General features: G+C 44.5%; 1 long non-coding RNA gene across 1 annotated transcript in view; it reads right to left on the bottom strand.

The window, feature by feature from the left end:
• Nucleotides 1–15,756: 15,756 nt before the first annotated feature.
• LOC135392900 (uncharacterized) overlaps nucleotides 15,757–18,004 on the bottom strand; it is a 31,854-nt gene continuing 29,606 nt past the window's right edge. The window contains exon 3 of the long non-coding RNA XR_010422292.1: nucleotides 15,757–15,788. This is a non-coding gene — a long non-coding RNA (uncharacterized LOC135392900). The remainder of the gene's footprint in view (nucleotides 15,789–18,004) is intronic.

Consider the following 18,004-nt stretch of genomic DNA (forward strand, 5'->3'; position numbering starts at 1 on the left):
AATCACTTACTTCTCTGAAGAAACTAATTTTTGGTGATTTTTTGAAATTTTTTTGTGAAAAAAAAATTGGGGTTGTCTTACGTAAGAAGGTCCCAAACAGAAGATTACCGATAGAATGACACCATTCTAGTTCAGTACATGCCAAGTAGCCTGGCAGTGTGTGTGCAAAAAATCATGCATGTGTGGCGGATACTTTGAGATATCCTGTTTTCCGTCTCGAAAATAAGCAAAAAATGCTTATTTGAGAAAATTGGATTTTTCTGACATATTTACAAGTATCTCATAAGAAGATGTCCGTAGGCTCCTAAAACTCCTCAGGCTTGTACGTCAGGCCTTCATTCACCTCGTCCTTCTGAATTTTCTTCTTCCGTCTTGCCCGAAGCACCTTCCTGCCTTGTTTCGCAGAGGTTGTCGTGCAGCGCAAGCTCTTGGAAATCCTTTCCTCATCTTGCTTCATATACCCAGTGCTCGTTTAATATCCTGCACTTATTCCGAGCAGTTCAAACACACGTAGTAGGCCTCTCAAACCATCGTTGAACTGTACTATAGCATTTGCTAAACAGGCATCTGCGTACAGATGAGGCACATTTTTGAGGACAGTCCTTCGACAGTGGTTTCACTAAGTTCAAGGCCAATTCCACCACAGTTCAAACATGCCAAGGCTTGAAATACGTTCTCCAAAAGCGTGACATCAAGCAAGCGGAAACGAGAGAGTGCTCAGCCTGATGGAACATTGCCTGGACCTGGCATCCCTCGAAGTTTTGACGAGCTCGCTGTGATATCACAAGGGGCTGTGTTGTCATGATGCTGTAGCTTGCACACCTTGTCGCGTAACGATTGCCAGTGAATTTTCGCTTCTTCGTTCTCACCGCGCGACCCTTGCCCATTGCACGTCGGTTTCACACAGGCACAGTCAAAAATATACTGTCTAAACACTGAAAACGAAACGAATAACGAAGAGGAGAACTGTAGAACGATTTCTTCGAAGCGCGAACAGAACAACGTGGAAATTTCCAAGCATCACAGAATGATTGCCAGACGATGCCCGGTGTGTAGCCAAACGCGTGAGATATCGCTTAGAATTTTTCGTTGCATTTTTAATAATTTAAATGCCTGCTTTGGGTCACACTTTCGGTTCACGAGGGGCGTGACCAATTCTAGGAAATTGCTCAGATCTCCCGTTCTATATGGCGCAATCAAATACTTTTTGCGCGAAAATGTGCCCTAGTCGTCCTAGTTTCGGTTTCGAAATCAATCCAACTTTCGATTTTTTTTTCGAAATTTTTCAAAAGTTTGGATGCCCGACTACCTTAATCAAGAGACCATGAAACGATTTCCGCGAGTTCTGGGCATTCTGTCGGAAACGGTTCTTATAACCCCTCACTATCATAAACACATCGAGTTTTAACCGTATTCAGTGCACAAGGGGCCCAGTTACGACGCAAAAATAGCGGGGCGTGACTGCCGGATACATCCCTTCAAAGCGGGCTTACGTCAACAACGTCCAGTTCTCTCAGCCAATTGTGGGCGACCTGGACCTCGCACTCCGCGGAACCACGCGGGTGCATGAGTACCGTTTGGACAACAACGACGTCGTATATCGATGTGCCACCGAAATCAGTACAAATATGGCGAAACACAAACTGTCAGCAATGGAGGAAGAGATTATGCGACACACGAAGCGTCTAGGAATAGTTCCACATGTAGCAGCTTTTCTGACGAAGCAGTAGCTCAGAAACGAAAACGTGCTCCGATAACCATGCTGAAATCGATGGCTACATTACGGTTCCGGTAGGATTCTGTGTCAGCGACTAGATTGGGTCTTGACTCCAGGTCAAATAAGAAAAAAATCGTGGCGAAGTTTCCAAGCTTGCTGGAAAAATGGAATTTTACAAAAGGAAAGTTAGGTAGCAAGCGAGCTGGTGATGACGATCCATGACTTGAAAACCCGAGACGAGGTAGGGACCAATAACAGACAAACACAAACACGGTCTCAATTGAGACTGTTATTGTCCCTACCTCGTCTCGGGTTTTCAAGTCATGAAATTTTACAATTTGCAATCCCCGTCCGGTGTACCCCTCGGATGGCGCAGGGGTGGCTGCTCCTCTCGCCTCGCGTCGTCGCAACGCGTCGTCGCAACGCATAATACTGAGACTGACATTACTGGCACAGTCAGTAGGAGACACAGGGGCTCCTTCAGATATCATTCTACCTCCTTTCCATTTCATCTTTCCTTCATCGTTCATCGAGTCGCCATCTCTATTTCATCCGTGACAATGTTTGGAAGCTTAAGTGCATGCGGGGGTTCCAGTGCGGGTGAGTGCAGGAGATCAAGACTAGCACGCCCTTTCATTATAGCTGACCACTCTTTACCTGTACGAAGAAGTGATCTGGAAGTGGCTATTTACATCAGACATGCATGATCACCTGGCCTGTCGCTTGAGCGAGACGCTCGTGTTCATGGTATTTTATCAATATGGCACTTTACATTGGATATGTAGGTGAGTGCAGGAGGATCCTGCCGACATTTACAGAAAAATCACTATCACCGTCAACGTCTGTGTGTTTCACTGGTTTTGGTTTGAGATATTCAGTAGGAACATCGGAAGTCAAACTCGCGCAGTTCAATCGCGTATTTCTGTCTCACTCGCAGAATACGATCCATGTAACAGGCCGTCTTGATTGGGATAATTTTTGAACAGTATACACGTGACATCTTGCGGATATCCGACCAGGACAGTGCACGACATGGACGGGGCAGGACAGGATGCGGTGTTCGTCTCGCCGTTCAATGCGATAGTCAGACAGCGCCGGGATTTACTTATTTATATTTACCCTTATGGCTGAATGGAGTACGGAGGGGAGTGGGTATTTACGAAGTCCACGTGAAAAAATCACACAATTTTGCGAAACAAACAGATGGGTTACTGTTGACTTAATTTAGGGCGAGTGGAAAGCAGACGCAGATTAACGCTATGGTAGCGGCGGTGACACTATAGTGCCGCGGTTGTAATTATCGAATATGACGGGTGCTGCAGTATTTTGTACTGCTTCTGCTGGGTGGGAGATCATGCTGTGATTAGTATTTGATCCATATCTGCAAACCTTTGCGTGCGATTTGAAATTATCCCTACATTGTCTTAGCAGCTCAACGGTTGCTGTCAGATTACTCCACCTTGCGCCACCAGGGAGACCGACCGCCATTTTTTAGTTGTTCCCTTGAGTTCTGCTAAGGCGTCATTAATGCCACCTGATGGACTGTTGGACAGCATTTTGTCGGACCACTAAACGTGGCTGATGGGCCAACAAGTTGGCTTGATGCGCCATTGGAATTATTGATGGAGCCTTGTTATTTATTTATTTTTTCAATCACTGTCGCCCACATATCCAGAGGATGTCGATAGTTGTCAAACAAACAGCACTTCGCAGTATATTACCAAGATAACCCACCCGTGTTGAGATCTCTGACAGAGTTTGCATGAAACGAATGAATCAATGAATGAATTTCTATCATGCGATAGGGGACGTCGAGGCCAAAAGCGGAATCGGCTTGGAGGACGCCTCGTCACCCCTACAGATCACGTCATCTTCACACTACAACATATATCCCCCCCCCCCAAATCGACACTTGACCTAACAAAGCCAATCGAATACTTGGTTCGCCACTATCACTGGTTTTTACCGCGTCGTTCGAAATAAGGTCTGTGTAATCTTGTCTGGCATTAGAACATGTGATGTGCACACTGTGTAAACGACCGATCGCGTTGTTAACCCACAGCAAATATCAGCCATGACAATTCGACACTCACATTTTGACCTTTACATTTCGGCTCGATTTTGGCTCACCGCTTGGTCCATAAAGAATTCGCGGGCGTAGTTAGTACGAGAAGTAAATGTAACGTGAAACCGGACGACGCTGTCTAGGACTGACGAGAGGTGACACCATTGGCGCTACCAGGATTTTTTCCAAGGGGAAACCTTTTTTCCAATCTTCCTGCTCTTTTTCTGGAAGGGGACGTTGCGGACTGTGCTAGTGTTCAGAGGTTCCAAAATGATGTTCTGAGAGTAATCATTACGACCTATGACTGAAGAGCACCCTATTTTTCTAAAAGGAGCATGCCACCTACTCACCGCGTCTCAGTAGTCTGCGTGAAATCTTAGTATTTGGGAAGTTATAGGACACGCTTCAAAATGACATTTGACAATCTATCGTTCTCATCAATCCTCTGAGAGCAGAACAGCGTATACATTCGTAATGACCTCGCTGCTGCACCCATAGGGTTAGTTTGTCACTGCTCTTATGATTATGTCTCCTGCAAGACCCGCCTTGGACACATGCTTTTAACAGTCGTCAGTATTTATCTACGTCCCGTGGTACAGGTTCCGTGGACTGACTTCCAACGCTTATTCAGTTCACTGGAATCCCCAGCTCTTGGGGATTCCCCACACCGCCAAACGTCCCCTGGTCTCTGCCTGTGCCGCCCACTTTCGCACGTCTTCCTGACCCTCAGGACCGCAGAGATCTGGTTTCCTCTCAAGTCCTTGGAGCCCATTTTTATGCTCTCGTAGACGCGAAGTTTTCTAGCTCTACCGCTGCTTACACCGATAGCGCATCTGGAAATGGCAAGTCCGCGTTGGCATTAGTCACGCCCGCCGAAGGCGTAGCTGAAGGATGTCGCCTTTGGCATGATACCTCATCCACGACTGCGGAACGCTACGCCATACTTTTCTTTCTGCAGCACATCGTTCCCTATACCCCACGGAATTGGGTGGTCTTTACTGACTCAACATCTGCGCTGCAACAATTGAAAATTCCTGCATACGAGACTCCTCCGCAAAATAAAGAAAAAAATTGTGTTTGTTCACGAATTTTTGTTCTGAAAATGGCTACCATATCAGGTGACCGAAGGTAACGGATGTTCTGATTATGACAACTTCGTAGCTTGTATAATTAAAGTACTTAACTAACGATTTAGGTAATTATTGATTCGACAGTTCAGCAACAGAGGACCAAGGACACCCTCCGGCCCAGAGATGATGTCATAGCAGGATGTACGGATGATGTCATAAACAGGTTGTCTATAGCCCTTCGCTTTTACTGCAAAATCTGTATCGAATAAACGACGCCCTGTATATAGGTGTCGACGTTGTACGACTTGCACTGCATGTGACTTGCATGTTCCTGTACCATGTTCATATTTTTGTAACCTGAAGTAGTGCAGTCTCGTGCACGAAAGTCTTGTTGCCATGTGTAAATAAATAAGTTGCTCCTACCGTTTTTACTACCCTCAGATCTTTTTTTAACCTTCGTCCACAATAATGGCGCTTGATTAATGAAGAATAAGCGAATTCTGCACAGATAATTGTATATTTGTGGCAGATTTAAGACATAATAGTTTGAACTGGACTGATTTGGACATGCCTAACCTGCTCTTCCTGGTATGGTAAACCGCTTCCATTTTTCTTTATTCTCATAGAAGCAGTCCGCTATTTTGAGACTTACGCTATATGCTAGTACAGCAAATAATACCCATCGGGTTACGGTGTTGAACCGCTCTTCTTCATTTGCCGAAGCTTGTTTACTATAGCTTTTACACCGGAAACAACGCATTAGAGTTACATCCCATTATCGGGGTTCCCTGTCCTTCCCAGTTGTTCACGAATGGCACTCACGTGAAAGTCGTGCTGTGAGATTACATTTAGTGATCTATTTCATAGCAAAATTCTTACTTCACAGACGGTGCTACGTCACAAGAAAATAATAATGATAAAAAAGTCGATCTCTGTCATCACGACAAGAATATCCGCGTCTTAGTATTTCTTACAAACTCCATGGGATGGGTTCCTGTGACGGCACTGATGAGGGAAAGTTGGAGAGGGTCGCAGAAAAAGCTAGCCTGCAGATGCTATGCAATTAACAATGAAATAGTGACGCCTCATAGATATCTACACGTGTGCAAATGAATATTTGAGAAACATAACAGCAGTATAAGTGGTCAAAACGGAAAATGCAGCAGGCTACGCTTCCCCTTGAATATGCAGAAATGCGCTCACATGCAGTGTATGGAGCAAGAACCTATCTTTTTCTGTGGTATCCTGCTCAAAGTACTGCAAAGTAGCAAAGTACTAAAACGACATTCCTTGTCAAAAAAGCACTCTTATTGCTGTTAGGAATGTAATAATCCCTTGTTTGCGGTATAGACATAACCCATTCTTTTCAGGCTTGTTTCAGCTAGCTTTTCTCTCCCACAGCACATAACACGTATATAGCACATATGTATTTAGCCCATCTAGCGCAACATGGCGGATAGCTAATTGAGAACCACAATCAAAAAGAAGTTGTTTAAGAAACCCAGATGGGCAGATTACGCACGCGAAGTCAGGCGAGTTACTATGCTAAATATACGGGTATTTCTATATTCATTACATAATTTTTATTTTAAAAAATTAGCAGAGCAAAATGGATGTCGAAGCAGTTATACGGCAAGGTAGACATCCTCTAGCATAGCGTATGCAAGTGCTGGAAGACTAATTAGCGACTAAGTTGATAATTAAGTACTTCCTGGGAAATGCGGTCAGCAGAATTGGAGTCAGTCGTTATTCAAATCCATCATTCTTATTAAGCACCTTGAGAAGCGAACTTCAATAATGAATGCCTCCACTTGTGCCATCTCGTATCTCCCTCTAAACATATAATTATTAGGTTGATCAATGAATTTTAGAGAATTAGTCGTTCAGTATAGTCCAGTAATAGCCCCACAGGATGGTCGCTGGACCGTATAACCCACCTGCTCAGACGGCATCTATTTTGATCTCCTAGTTTTTTAATAAAAATTATGTAACGAATAAAAAAGCACCCTATAGAATTTTGATGGGCAGAATCACAGAATCACAACCATAAAGGACCGGTTTAACAAACAGTTAACAGTTAAGCAGATTACACACGTCCAAGTCAGTTGAGTTCAAACTATGGTCTCATAAAACTGTCGTAAACACAGAATTTCCCTGTGAAGAATAATTCGCTCCTTTTCATTGGTCGAACGCCGTCATTGCCAACGAAGGGGGAAAAAACTGCGACATGGTGTAGGCAGATACATATGACAGAATGGAAGGTGTGGAAGGTAGACCCGCACAGACAATAAAACTTTATACTCGTATGGCGGCAGGCGCCAAAAGGGGAAACAGGAAAACAGCCGCAACGTGAACTTGAGACCTCTTGAAATCCCGAAATTGAGACTGTCTAAAAAGGTTAGGCGTACCACCTTTTCAATGTGGACTTCACACGCTTAGAAAAGAGTCTCCAGCATTTGTTTTAACAACAATATAAGTTTTATTCTACGTTTTCAGGAGCAAGGTGCGTTCATACTCGGTGAGCGCGCTGTGAAGCCTACTTTGCAGTTTTTCTGCACGCAAAAATGAAGTGTTCTGCGGTTCTATGTGAAGCATGCAAGTCTTGCTAGCTTGGTACCGCAATTTAAAATTTCCACTGAAATATGCACTACGCATGCAGTACATCTAAATCGCTGAGAAATGATTTTAAAAAATTCTATTCGAATTCAGCCCTGATGAGCTTTACACCAGAGAAATTTGTTTTTGTTAGAGGCGATAGCCATTTATATATATATATACAGGTGTCTCAGTTAAATCCCCGTGCTAAATATTTCGTGAATGGGTGCACCAATCGAAGAACTTTCTTTTTTACAAGTATCTGTCCGATACCACCTAGAAACTGCCTACACCTACAAAAGGCACCCAAAAGGACGCTCTTCCACTCCCTTATCAACCAATGAATTACGTCCTTTTCCGCTTCACCGCGACCAGCCGCGGCAAAATGTGTAAACCCAAACCAATGAATGACTGCAACAAATGACCCGCTTCGGAGGCAGATTTTTCTCTAAAAGATGTGCACTGAAGGTTCCAAAAGGGGTGGCACCCATTTTAATGCCGACAGCGCCCTGCTTTAGAAGTTACGAAGTTAGTTATGTTTTTTACGAAACTCATTTGAATTTTTATTTAAATAATGAGCACCTCCCACTCGTTCACACGGTGCGCAGCTTGTAGGTGGTATCGGACAGATACTTTTAAAAAAAAGTTCGTCGATTGGTGCACCCGTTCGCGAATTATTTAGCCCGGGGATTTAACTGAGACACCGGGTATATAAAAAATGGCATGTTTGGGCATATTCTGAAGTGTTTCCCAGACTTCCCCAAACCCCTGTTCTGGCAAATTACTTATACTCGGCCTGTGGTTGACATTGGCCTTCTAAAAGTCTTTAGATTTTAAGCTTCTTCGGTAAGGTTCTATACTTCAGGAGCATCGTTTTTGCTGTACATCAGAGCCCTCCACTGTCGGAACACGGCCATGGTTGAGGCTTATATTTCGGATTTGGTATATGTCTCGAAGGTCAAGCAGCATCGCTGGATGACTTAGCATTGGAATGCACTAGATATCATTTGGCAGTTACTCTTTTGTTACCATATGCATGATTTTGAACGATTAAAAGGAAACAACTTTTCGACTAGGGTACCGAAATTGTAGCCGTGCGTCGCTAAAGCCTGTTCAGAACTATTGCGTTCCAATACGTCCGTCCGTTACAGTTTCTCTGCGACGGACACATTGGCTTTCCAATGCACGTGCGCACTTTTGCGACACTGCGTTGCGAGAAACAGCCTACAGCCAACTACGTGAAGTAAGACCAGACAAGAGCGCGCGGCGCCACCGTTACAGGGGCAACGATCGCAAGTTCCTGCGTCGCTCCGTCCAAAACTTGGCGAACCTATGCGTCCCTCGCTTTCCAAGGTGCCTACGTCGGTTCGCAGACGGACTCATTGAAACGTAATTTTGGGAACCGAGCTTAAGAAACCTGTAAATGACTGTCTTCGGACGTAACTTTATGTATCGATCTATTTATCGATCATACCCTACTGCTCCACATCAGTGGAATTACGTAGGGGAGAGTGCAGTACACGACATACAATAATAACAAGGATACAATAACACATAGTACGCATTGAGCCAAAAGAATGTATGGCGTGATAACACATCTACAACACACACAAGTACAAAATCTAACCAAAGTTTGAGCCGTTACTCCGAAAAGAAAGAAACTAGTTTTTGTGAAAACAGAGTCGCCGAGCTTGAGAGGACAAGGTCACGTGGAAGGCTGTTCCAATGTGGTATTGAGTTTTGAAACATGGATGTGCGAAAAAGATATGGTTCAATTTTACATTCGTGATCTAATCGATCGGAAATGAAGCTGGGGGGCATCAGATAAAGATCACGCAAAATAGCCACGGTACCATAATAATATATCAAAAGAATCTGAGATTTGCTATCCTACGACGAGTTTCTAACGTGGTCCAACCCAGCACGGACTGTAAACTAGAGACCCTAACATAAGGCGAGTAGTTGCCTGTTACCCACCTAACGGCTCGTTTTTAGATCTTCCCAAGTTTCTTCTTGAGACCTCTTTCCGTTGGGTCCCAAACCACACTACAATATTCCTACAGGGGACGAATGTACGACTCGTAGACAGTTTCTTTAACGTCCTTTGGGGCACCCTTAAAATTTCTTTTCATGAACCTGAGAGTCCTACTAGCCTTATTACTAATATAATCTATGTGCCTGTCCCACTTGAGGTTTCTACTAACTACAACCCCCAGGTATCGATATTCTTCGACCGTTTCTAATGCTTCGCCATTTAACTTGTAATCTAAGGTGTACTTGTTAATGGAAAACGCAACGCATTTACATTTTTTAGCATTTAAGGTCATACCCCAAACTTGACACCACTTTTCAATTTTAGTCAGATCCTTTTGAAGTTCGTCGGTATCACTAGTTGTTTTGATTGCCCTATAAACAACAGTCATCTGCAAATAGTTTAATATTTGAATCAACTATACCAACGAGGTCGTTTATAAAGATTAAAAACAAAAGTGGGCCCAATACGGATCCCTGCGGGACACCTGATATGACTGTAGCTGGTGGTGATTGAGTGCCATTTAGTACTATACACACTGTCTCCGATTTTTGACATAATCTTGCATCCAGTCCAGTACTAGAGGATCCAAGTGCAGGAGACTTAACTTATATAACAAGAGGCTATGGTCAACGGTGTCAAACGCTTTTTTTAAAGTCCGAGAAAACGCAATCTGTTCGAAACTGGTTATCAAAAATTGAAGTAATATCGTGATAGAAGCAGACGAGTTGTGTAGTACATGAAAGATTCTTACGAAAACCATGCTGGGACGGGGAGAGAAACTCGTTTCGGGATAGGTGCATCATAACATTTGAGTAAATTATATGTTCCAAAATTTTGCCGCATATACTCAGAAGAGAAACCGGTCTGTAATTTTCAGCGCATGTTTTACCACCTGATTTGAAGATCGGAACCACATTAGCAAACTTCCATTCCTGTGGTACCCTTCCTGTCACTATTGACCGGCCAAAAAGTACGAAAAGATATTCACTGATAGTGGAACCACAAGCCTTTATGACAACAGTTGGAATACCATCTGGTCCTTGACTTTTCTTAACACTTAAATTGCAGACCTGATTTAAAATACCTGATTTAGATAGTAACTTTGTGGCAAGGGATGAAACAATTACGACAATAACCCATCCGTCAATCGTATGTGAAGCACACGACCAATAAGGCCGAGCTGTTCCCAATATAGTAGTTTTATACGACTTACCGTTGGCATGATCGACGAATAGTGACACTGGCTCGCTGGCGGTGAACTTGACAATAATTTCCAGTAGAATACGTAGGAATGCTCGGACAAATTGGGTCACCGATTGCTGTGGAATTGTAAAGTACGTTCAACAAGTTGTCCAGCTAATACTACAGCCTTTCAGTGTCAATGGCATTGGTGCAATATACCTTATTTTCTTTCAATTTTGCCCCTTTTACCCAATTACCCAATACCCAATTTTCTTTCCAATACCCCGATTACCGATTCGCCTTATCTTTCCACAATAGAGTCAACCACTGGGGCTAGTTCTAAAACACAGCCTCACTGATTTTGCACTTAAGTGTAACACTGCATCATGTGTTCCAGAAGAGCACCGTTGCTCCTGCGTTTAACGTTTAAGACATCCTAAGTCCGAAAGTTCCAGGCGTTCTCACTGGTAATTGGAGTGAAGGCATAGACAAGAAAATAGAAATAACATAGCAAATTCACAAGACATAGAAAAGCAGAGCATTTGTACTCACGATTCAAACTAATTGGTAAAACGATACTAATAAAAACTAAACGACAGCGTCAGATGAGGAATGCACGGGTTCGATGACTTCTTCTTCTTCCGAACTGCAGCATTCTTCTTCTTCTTCTTTGATCTCGGACGCTGGCCGTTATCCGCCGAGGGAGATTCTTCTTCTTCCTCTTCTTTCGCAACTGACCTACTCGCTTCTTCAACGATGGCGACACCGATGTTACCCCAGCTGGGTTCTCACGGGCCAACTTCAACCACCGTACTATGACAAACATGGAGGCGCGGCCTTCACAGCATTTACACCCCAGGGGTGGTATCCAATGTACTGCCAGGGGGACGAATGTGTAGTATAATTCTTTTGTTGGGAAAAACTCACGTGACCTCTAGCGTCGGGCCAATCGTTGGACGACGGTTGAGTAGCTTTTTGCTTTGCTTTTCTTTTCCTTTCTTTGTCTCCCTGGGCCGTGTGTGACGCTGGCAGGGCTTTCCGTTACTCAACTGTTCTCTCCCTCTCCCCCGCTTTGTCAGTTCTGGATGGTTGTGGCTATTCCTTCGCGTCGAGCGAAATAAATAACAAAACGCGGAGGTGTTGCTGTTCCTTTTACACAAAGTGCTTTATATTTCTGAATAGGTATTTCCAAATTATAAATATACAGTCTGCTGTAGCTGCGCCAAACACGAACATGACGTGAACATTGTTTCTGAAGTTGGAGTGATGCCGAAGTAACGATGTGATGACAAAGCAACTTTGCATTCACTGATAGCTGATGTCTCACGTGGAAGATTTTACAGTAGAAAAACATTATATTGACTGCACAGGCACACACATTCGCAGATCCAGCATGACGGAGAACATGTCCAAATCCCTTTGCTGCTTGTGTAGGCGTCTGGTTGACCCGTCACAAAGGAACTTGTGCAGCTGGTATGCCGAAAGATAAAGCTGTTCCAACCACTCAGAATGGTTTATCCGTGCAGATGCTTCTCTGAAGCAGATACGAGTTGAGTGCTTATACCTGAGTCCATGCTTGCAAAGTGTAGGAAAGAAAAGCAGACACACCAGCTCCCGTGGCGTAGTGGGTTAGAGTGATCGCTTTCCACGCCGAGACTGGGAGGTGACACGGGTTCGAATCCTGTCACCGGCTATGCTGTCTGAGGTTTTCCCTGGGTTTTCCGAAGACTTTCCAGACGAATGTCGTCACAGTTCCCCTTGAAGTCGGCCCAGGACGCATACTAACCCCCCTGTCACCCACTCCTTCCTGCTGTCCTCTCTCCATCTGTCCACGTCTATACGCCGCTCATAGCCACAGTTGCTTCGCGGCGCTAACACGGAATTTAAAAAAAAAAGAAAAAGAAAAGCAGACAGCAAAGGTAGGTTGCGAAAACCATGTTTACCCATTAAGGTTGCCCATAAGAGTACTGTCATCGTGTTCGGAAGGCGGGAATGTCTACGAGGAACACATCCCTTCATCCTTCTGTCTCCTAGTCATACGCTCGTCCGATTCGTATATGTTGGAGAACCATATTTAGTGTGGTGCAGGCTGCGCTTCCGTTCACATGGAACTACAGCGTAATTTACATGACGAGCTGTATGCGATGTTGCGCGAGATTGTGCCCTTGGCAATGACCCCAGGAGACGAATGCAAACATTTTGATGCCAGTCACCGTAACATCTGTAAAGGAGCATTTAGTGAGAAGCAGAAAGTGCGAGACCATGACCACCGTAGGTGGAGAATTTCACTAGTCATTGTGTCAGGAATGTAATCTGAAGCTGAGGATACCACGTAAACTGCGATTCATTGCGCATCACGCCAAGTATTATACCTCGGGTTCATAGCAGCTCATCTGCACCTGCTTAGGAAGACAGATATCAAAGTGATAGCTTCCAGTTGTCAAAAGATTGAGACTATGGAACACTCAAAACTCGGTAAACCGAATTCCAACAACGACACGGATATCGGACCCACTAACACAACACACGCAGCAGCCGAACAAATAATTTCCAGCACCACAACCACAACTCTCCGCAACATCGCTGAGCCACCCCGAGAAAACGCTGACGCAAGCACCGTAATATATAGATATATCACGCTCACTAACCAGCGACGAACTACAAGTCCTCTCTAGGGGGTTAACATTTTGCCCTACACTCAATTCTGTTAACGAATACGCCATCTACAAAGACATATCAGACTTTGCGAGTCGCCTGCGCCATAGAGAATTCTTCGCTGATATAACACAAGAAAACAACAACGACCTCCGACTACCATCAACCTGGACACCAAATCACGGCCGAGAACCGACATTAGACCTGTACATTAAACAAGTAAGCAACGACATCCTTCGCGGTATTTCCCAAAGCTCGCGTGGTCACAACCTCACTAAAACACAGCGTGACATCATCAAAGCGCTAGCTGACAGAGATGATATCATTATCAAGCCCGCAGATAAGGGTGGGAGTATCGTCATCTGGCCCAAAGATAAATATATTTCTGAAGCTCGTAGGCAACTCAACAATACGCAACACTACCTCAAACTGGACCATGACCCAACAAAGGAGTACACGGCGCTAATAACCCATACCATACAGGACCTCCACGAACGAAAGCTCATCACACGTGATGACCTCAGATATCTCACCCCATCAAACACAGGCGCCGGTCGTTTCTATTTACTGCCCAAAATCCACAAGGCACACGCCAACAAGCTCTATACGGCTGACATCCCCGGCAGGCCAATTGTATCTAATAGCAACACATCAACAGAAAGACACTCGAAATTTCTGGACCACTATTTAAACCATATTCCGACAACACTGCCACCCCATGTACAAGACACACCCCACCTCTTCAGAATAATCAGAGATATAAACAACACTCGTACATTTGGTAGGGACATAATACTAGCCACGCTGGATGTGACATCACTGTATACTAAGTTACTAACATCCCACACAACGACGGAATCACAGCCCTCTGCAATACCCTTTCTACAACAAACACCAGAAAAGACACGGAAACCATACACGCTCTAAAGCACTTGGTCCTTAAACTGAACTACTTCGAGTTCAATGGCGAATACTACCTAAGAGTACACGGTACAAGTATGAGTACACGGTACAAGTATGGGCACACCTGTTGCACCCACATACGCAAATATCTTCATGGGGTTCTTAGAAAACAAAGTTCTATGATCTGGTCGAAGGCTCTGCAGCTTGCGCCAGATGAAGATGATCGTGGTGACGATGGCGACGGGCCGCTACAGTGTCAAAAATTTGTGATGGTAATGGGCGGAATTGCGCCGAACATGGTTTTCTTCGTCCCGGTCACCAATTCTAGAGGAGGTAATGTCCCTCTACATGAGACCCGACCTGCTATGATGGTATGCCACGGAGAGGTGATGACGGTGGCCGGCCTCCATGGAGCTGAGGCCGGCGCTCCAGCCGCGTGGTCATCTTCGACGTTGTCCACGGCCCGCTACAAGTACTAAACTAAGCAAGTTTATGATGTCTTATGTTAGCTCAGCGGTAGGCCACGTTAGGTTAGTGCAGCTTCCTGGCTTTTTTGGGCATTTTGCCTGTAACATGTATACACTTAAGGCTCCGGCGATGGCGTAGTTTCTCCACAGGGGCCCATGACCGCCAAAAGGCTGAGCATTGTTCTTGCAATAAAGATCAACCATACTGCACACGCAGCCTCTATCTGTCCCACTTTTCTGTTTTGTACAAGGAAAGGAGAAAAAGAAGTCTACTTCGTTCGACCTGATGACAGGCAATTTCCTAAATGCATGCGACGCGAACAGGCATTTGACGAAATATCTTAACGAACTAGGCATTTCATAAAATGCCTGGAATCGTTCAGTCATATAGCGAAATGCCTGATTTTGCCTGTCATACCACTGATACACGGGCATATTCAGGAACTCTTATCTCAAGGCCCTTTGGAAATTCCACAAATGAAGTAGAAAACATTAATGCAGCACTGTTTCGCGCTCTGGGTAAAAATACCAGGCGGGAGAGGGGAAGCAGCGGATCGGATGATCGTCTGAAAGCCGTTGGGGCGCCACCCTGAGTTCGCCGCATCTCTAACTCACACCTTTAGAGACCCGGTGCTGCAAAGCGACATGTGGGCCGTCGACGGGGACAGACAAAGTGGAGTCGCTTCCCGGCTGCCTCACGATTGTAGGCCGATGGCCTTTGCTGCCTTGGCCTGTTACACATTTGCCAGTCTAACCATAGGGTCCTGTCTCCGATATTGACAACGAAGACATGCAGATATTTATTTCAGTATATGGTGGAGACAATGATTAGTGTCCATAAATACTATACAACTGCACATAGTTCACTGAATCGACATCAGTTTGCTCTCATTTCAAGTAAGCATATTAGTTGGTATAACTTTCATGGGCAGTCTTTCCCCGTAAAGTTGAGTTTCATGAGATCACGTAATAGTTGAACTGTCTGGTAGTTTCCTGTATAGTGGAGGTCACCACAGCCTTTTCCGTCTACGACAGAGAACTCCATGTGTAGCATAGTCCATCCGCCAGTGAAGTTGTGCTCCAGGGTGAGGTTGCACATCTGTAGCAATCGAATGAAAACACTTATCGATCGCACTAATGCTTTTAAGTAGGCGGTTCTTGTGTGGGCGGCGGTGTGAGTAGTAGTGTGCGTGATAAAGTAAGGGTCTAACAGTGTGCTAGAAAGTTGACCAGCTGGAGGTCTTGGGTTAGTTTCTGCTTTGCCGAATTCCTTTCTGAACCGATGTATCCTGCATGCCCCAGACATGTCGGGGTTGAGATTTTCTAAATTGAGTAAAGACGAAATAGCGCGTGCCAGAAAGCTGCCATAAAAATTTGATGGTATACATCAGAATATTCTGTCGATCTGCAAACTTAGGCGGTGAATGTCCCCATTGAATATCTAGAATAAAGTCGTCGTTAGCGCATTCAGGGAATTCATTCATTACCTTGAGTATCAGAAAATTACTAGGGAAAACCACACGGGACGACAAAGATGACGTTCTGACTAGGGTTTGGATCCCGGGATCCCAAATCCCGGGATTTTGCCATAATTTTATGGCAAAATCTGTAACTGTAAAAAGCTGTAAGTGTGTGTCCGTGTATGAGATACTGAAGCCCAAGCAAAGGTAGAGGTATAAGTGGACATGCAAACGGGATATAACAGGGTAAACCTAAATAGGGGTAAATGATTTGAAATTGAAGTAGTCTAAGGTAATTAAGAAAAATAGGTAAAAGTAACGGAAATGAATTAGAGGTAATTAAACGTAATTGATATAATAAAGTTGAGCTTGAAGTCAATGAATATACGATATATGTAATTTAGAGAAAGATTAAATGAAATTAAAGATTACCGAAGGTAACTACAGGTTACCGGATGTCATTAAATGTAATTAAGGCAATTAGATGAAATTCAAAATTATCTCCGATAACCTCGCTTACCTTCGGTAATTAGATGGTGATCACAGGGTAACTGAAAATAACTGAGGATATTTTAAAGGTTCATTAAATGGACTTACACGCGGTAACTGAACTTGCTGAAGCGGAAGTCAAGTGTAGACCGGAGGTGGACAACAGGAAGTCAGGTTAGACCGGAAGTGGAGAACCGGAAGTCAAGTATAGACGGGGAGTGGACAAGCGGAAGTCAGTTTAGACCGGGAGTGGGCAACTGGAAGTCAGGTTGAGACGTACAATCCGAAGTAAGGTTAGACCGGAAGTTGACAACCGGAAGTCGAGTTGCACTGGAAGGGGATACCAGAAGTCAAGTATAGACGGGAAGTAGATAACCGAAAGTTGAGTTGCACCGGGGGTATACAGGGTGTCCCACCGAAAAAGGGCCAGGGGCTAATGAAAAAACGGAGTGACCTGCACAAATGGAACCAACTGTACGTGCTTGGCAGTTGTGTGGTCTATCCAAAAATTTATTTTTCATCGCCCCTTGTCAATTAATTAGCGGTGATTAATTTTCCAACTTTTTAATTATCGGTTTTAGCTCTCAGATGTCAATGAGGAAGTTGTAGTACATGTAGAAAAAGACGCAACTGAAGTGGTTCGAGGTTGCTATGGCTTGTGGTTTAGTTTTTTTCCCGGGTTTAAAAATTGGTTTCAGAAGCCGCGCGCACCACAGAGCGCCTCCCATAATTCGGCGCCCGCGCGCGACGATTGCAGTGCACTCTGATAGGTGTCCCGTGAAACAGGTATTTTCTTTTATGTGAGTCGTCTCTCTCGCAGTGACTTCCTTGACGTGCCGAATACGCTTCACCGACCATACCTGCGGACCATCACAGTCGTCACTTTGTTTCCTATTCTGTACTAAACCTGTTAGGATGTTACTGACAGAAAAGAATTCTGAACGTCGTACTCAGAAACAAAAGACAAGTTCGGATAACGAAACCACAAAAACAAAATTGTATGCAATGAAAAATTGGGGCTGCGTCCCGACGGTGTTTAGCATAATATACTGGGTTGTTGGCTGTACGTGCGCAGAGTACGCGTGATTCTAAACCAAAATTATGCAACCGAGTTTCATGCCACATTCCCTGGACAATTTCTCATTCATGCTTACATTCTGCTTTTGCAAAAAATTGCGAAAAAACATCATAAGGCGGTAGTGTGGTTTGCTCTAGTGTCCCAAAACGACGTCGGGCAATTGATGCTGTCATTTTGTTCACGTGACAGTGACTTTCCCCGAGTTCATACTGCACAATACCCGTCCCATTTTTCCATGTACTCGCTCATTCGCCCAGACACCAGGAATGTTTCCTTGCCAGCAGTAAT

Source organism: Ornithodoros turicata, chromosome 4 (genome assembly GCF_037126465.1).
Source record: "Ornithodoros turicata isolate Travis chromosome 4, ASM3712646v1, whole genome shotgun sequence".
Lineage (NCBI taxonomy): Eukaryota > Metazoa > Arthropoda > Arachnida > Ixodida > Argasidae > Ornithodoros > Ornithodoros turicata.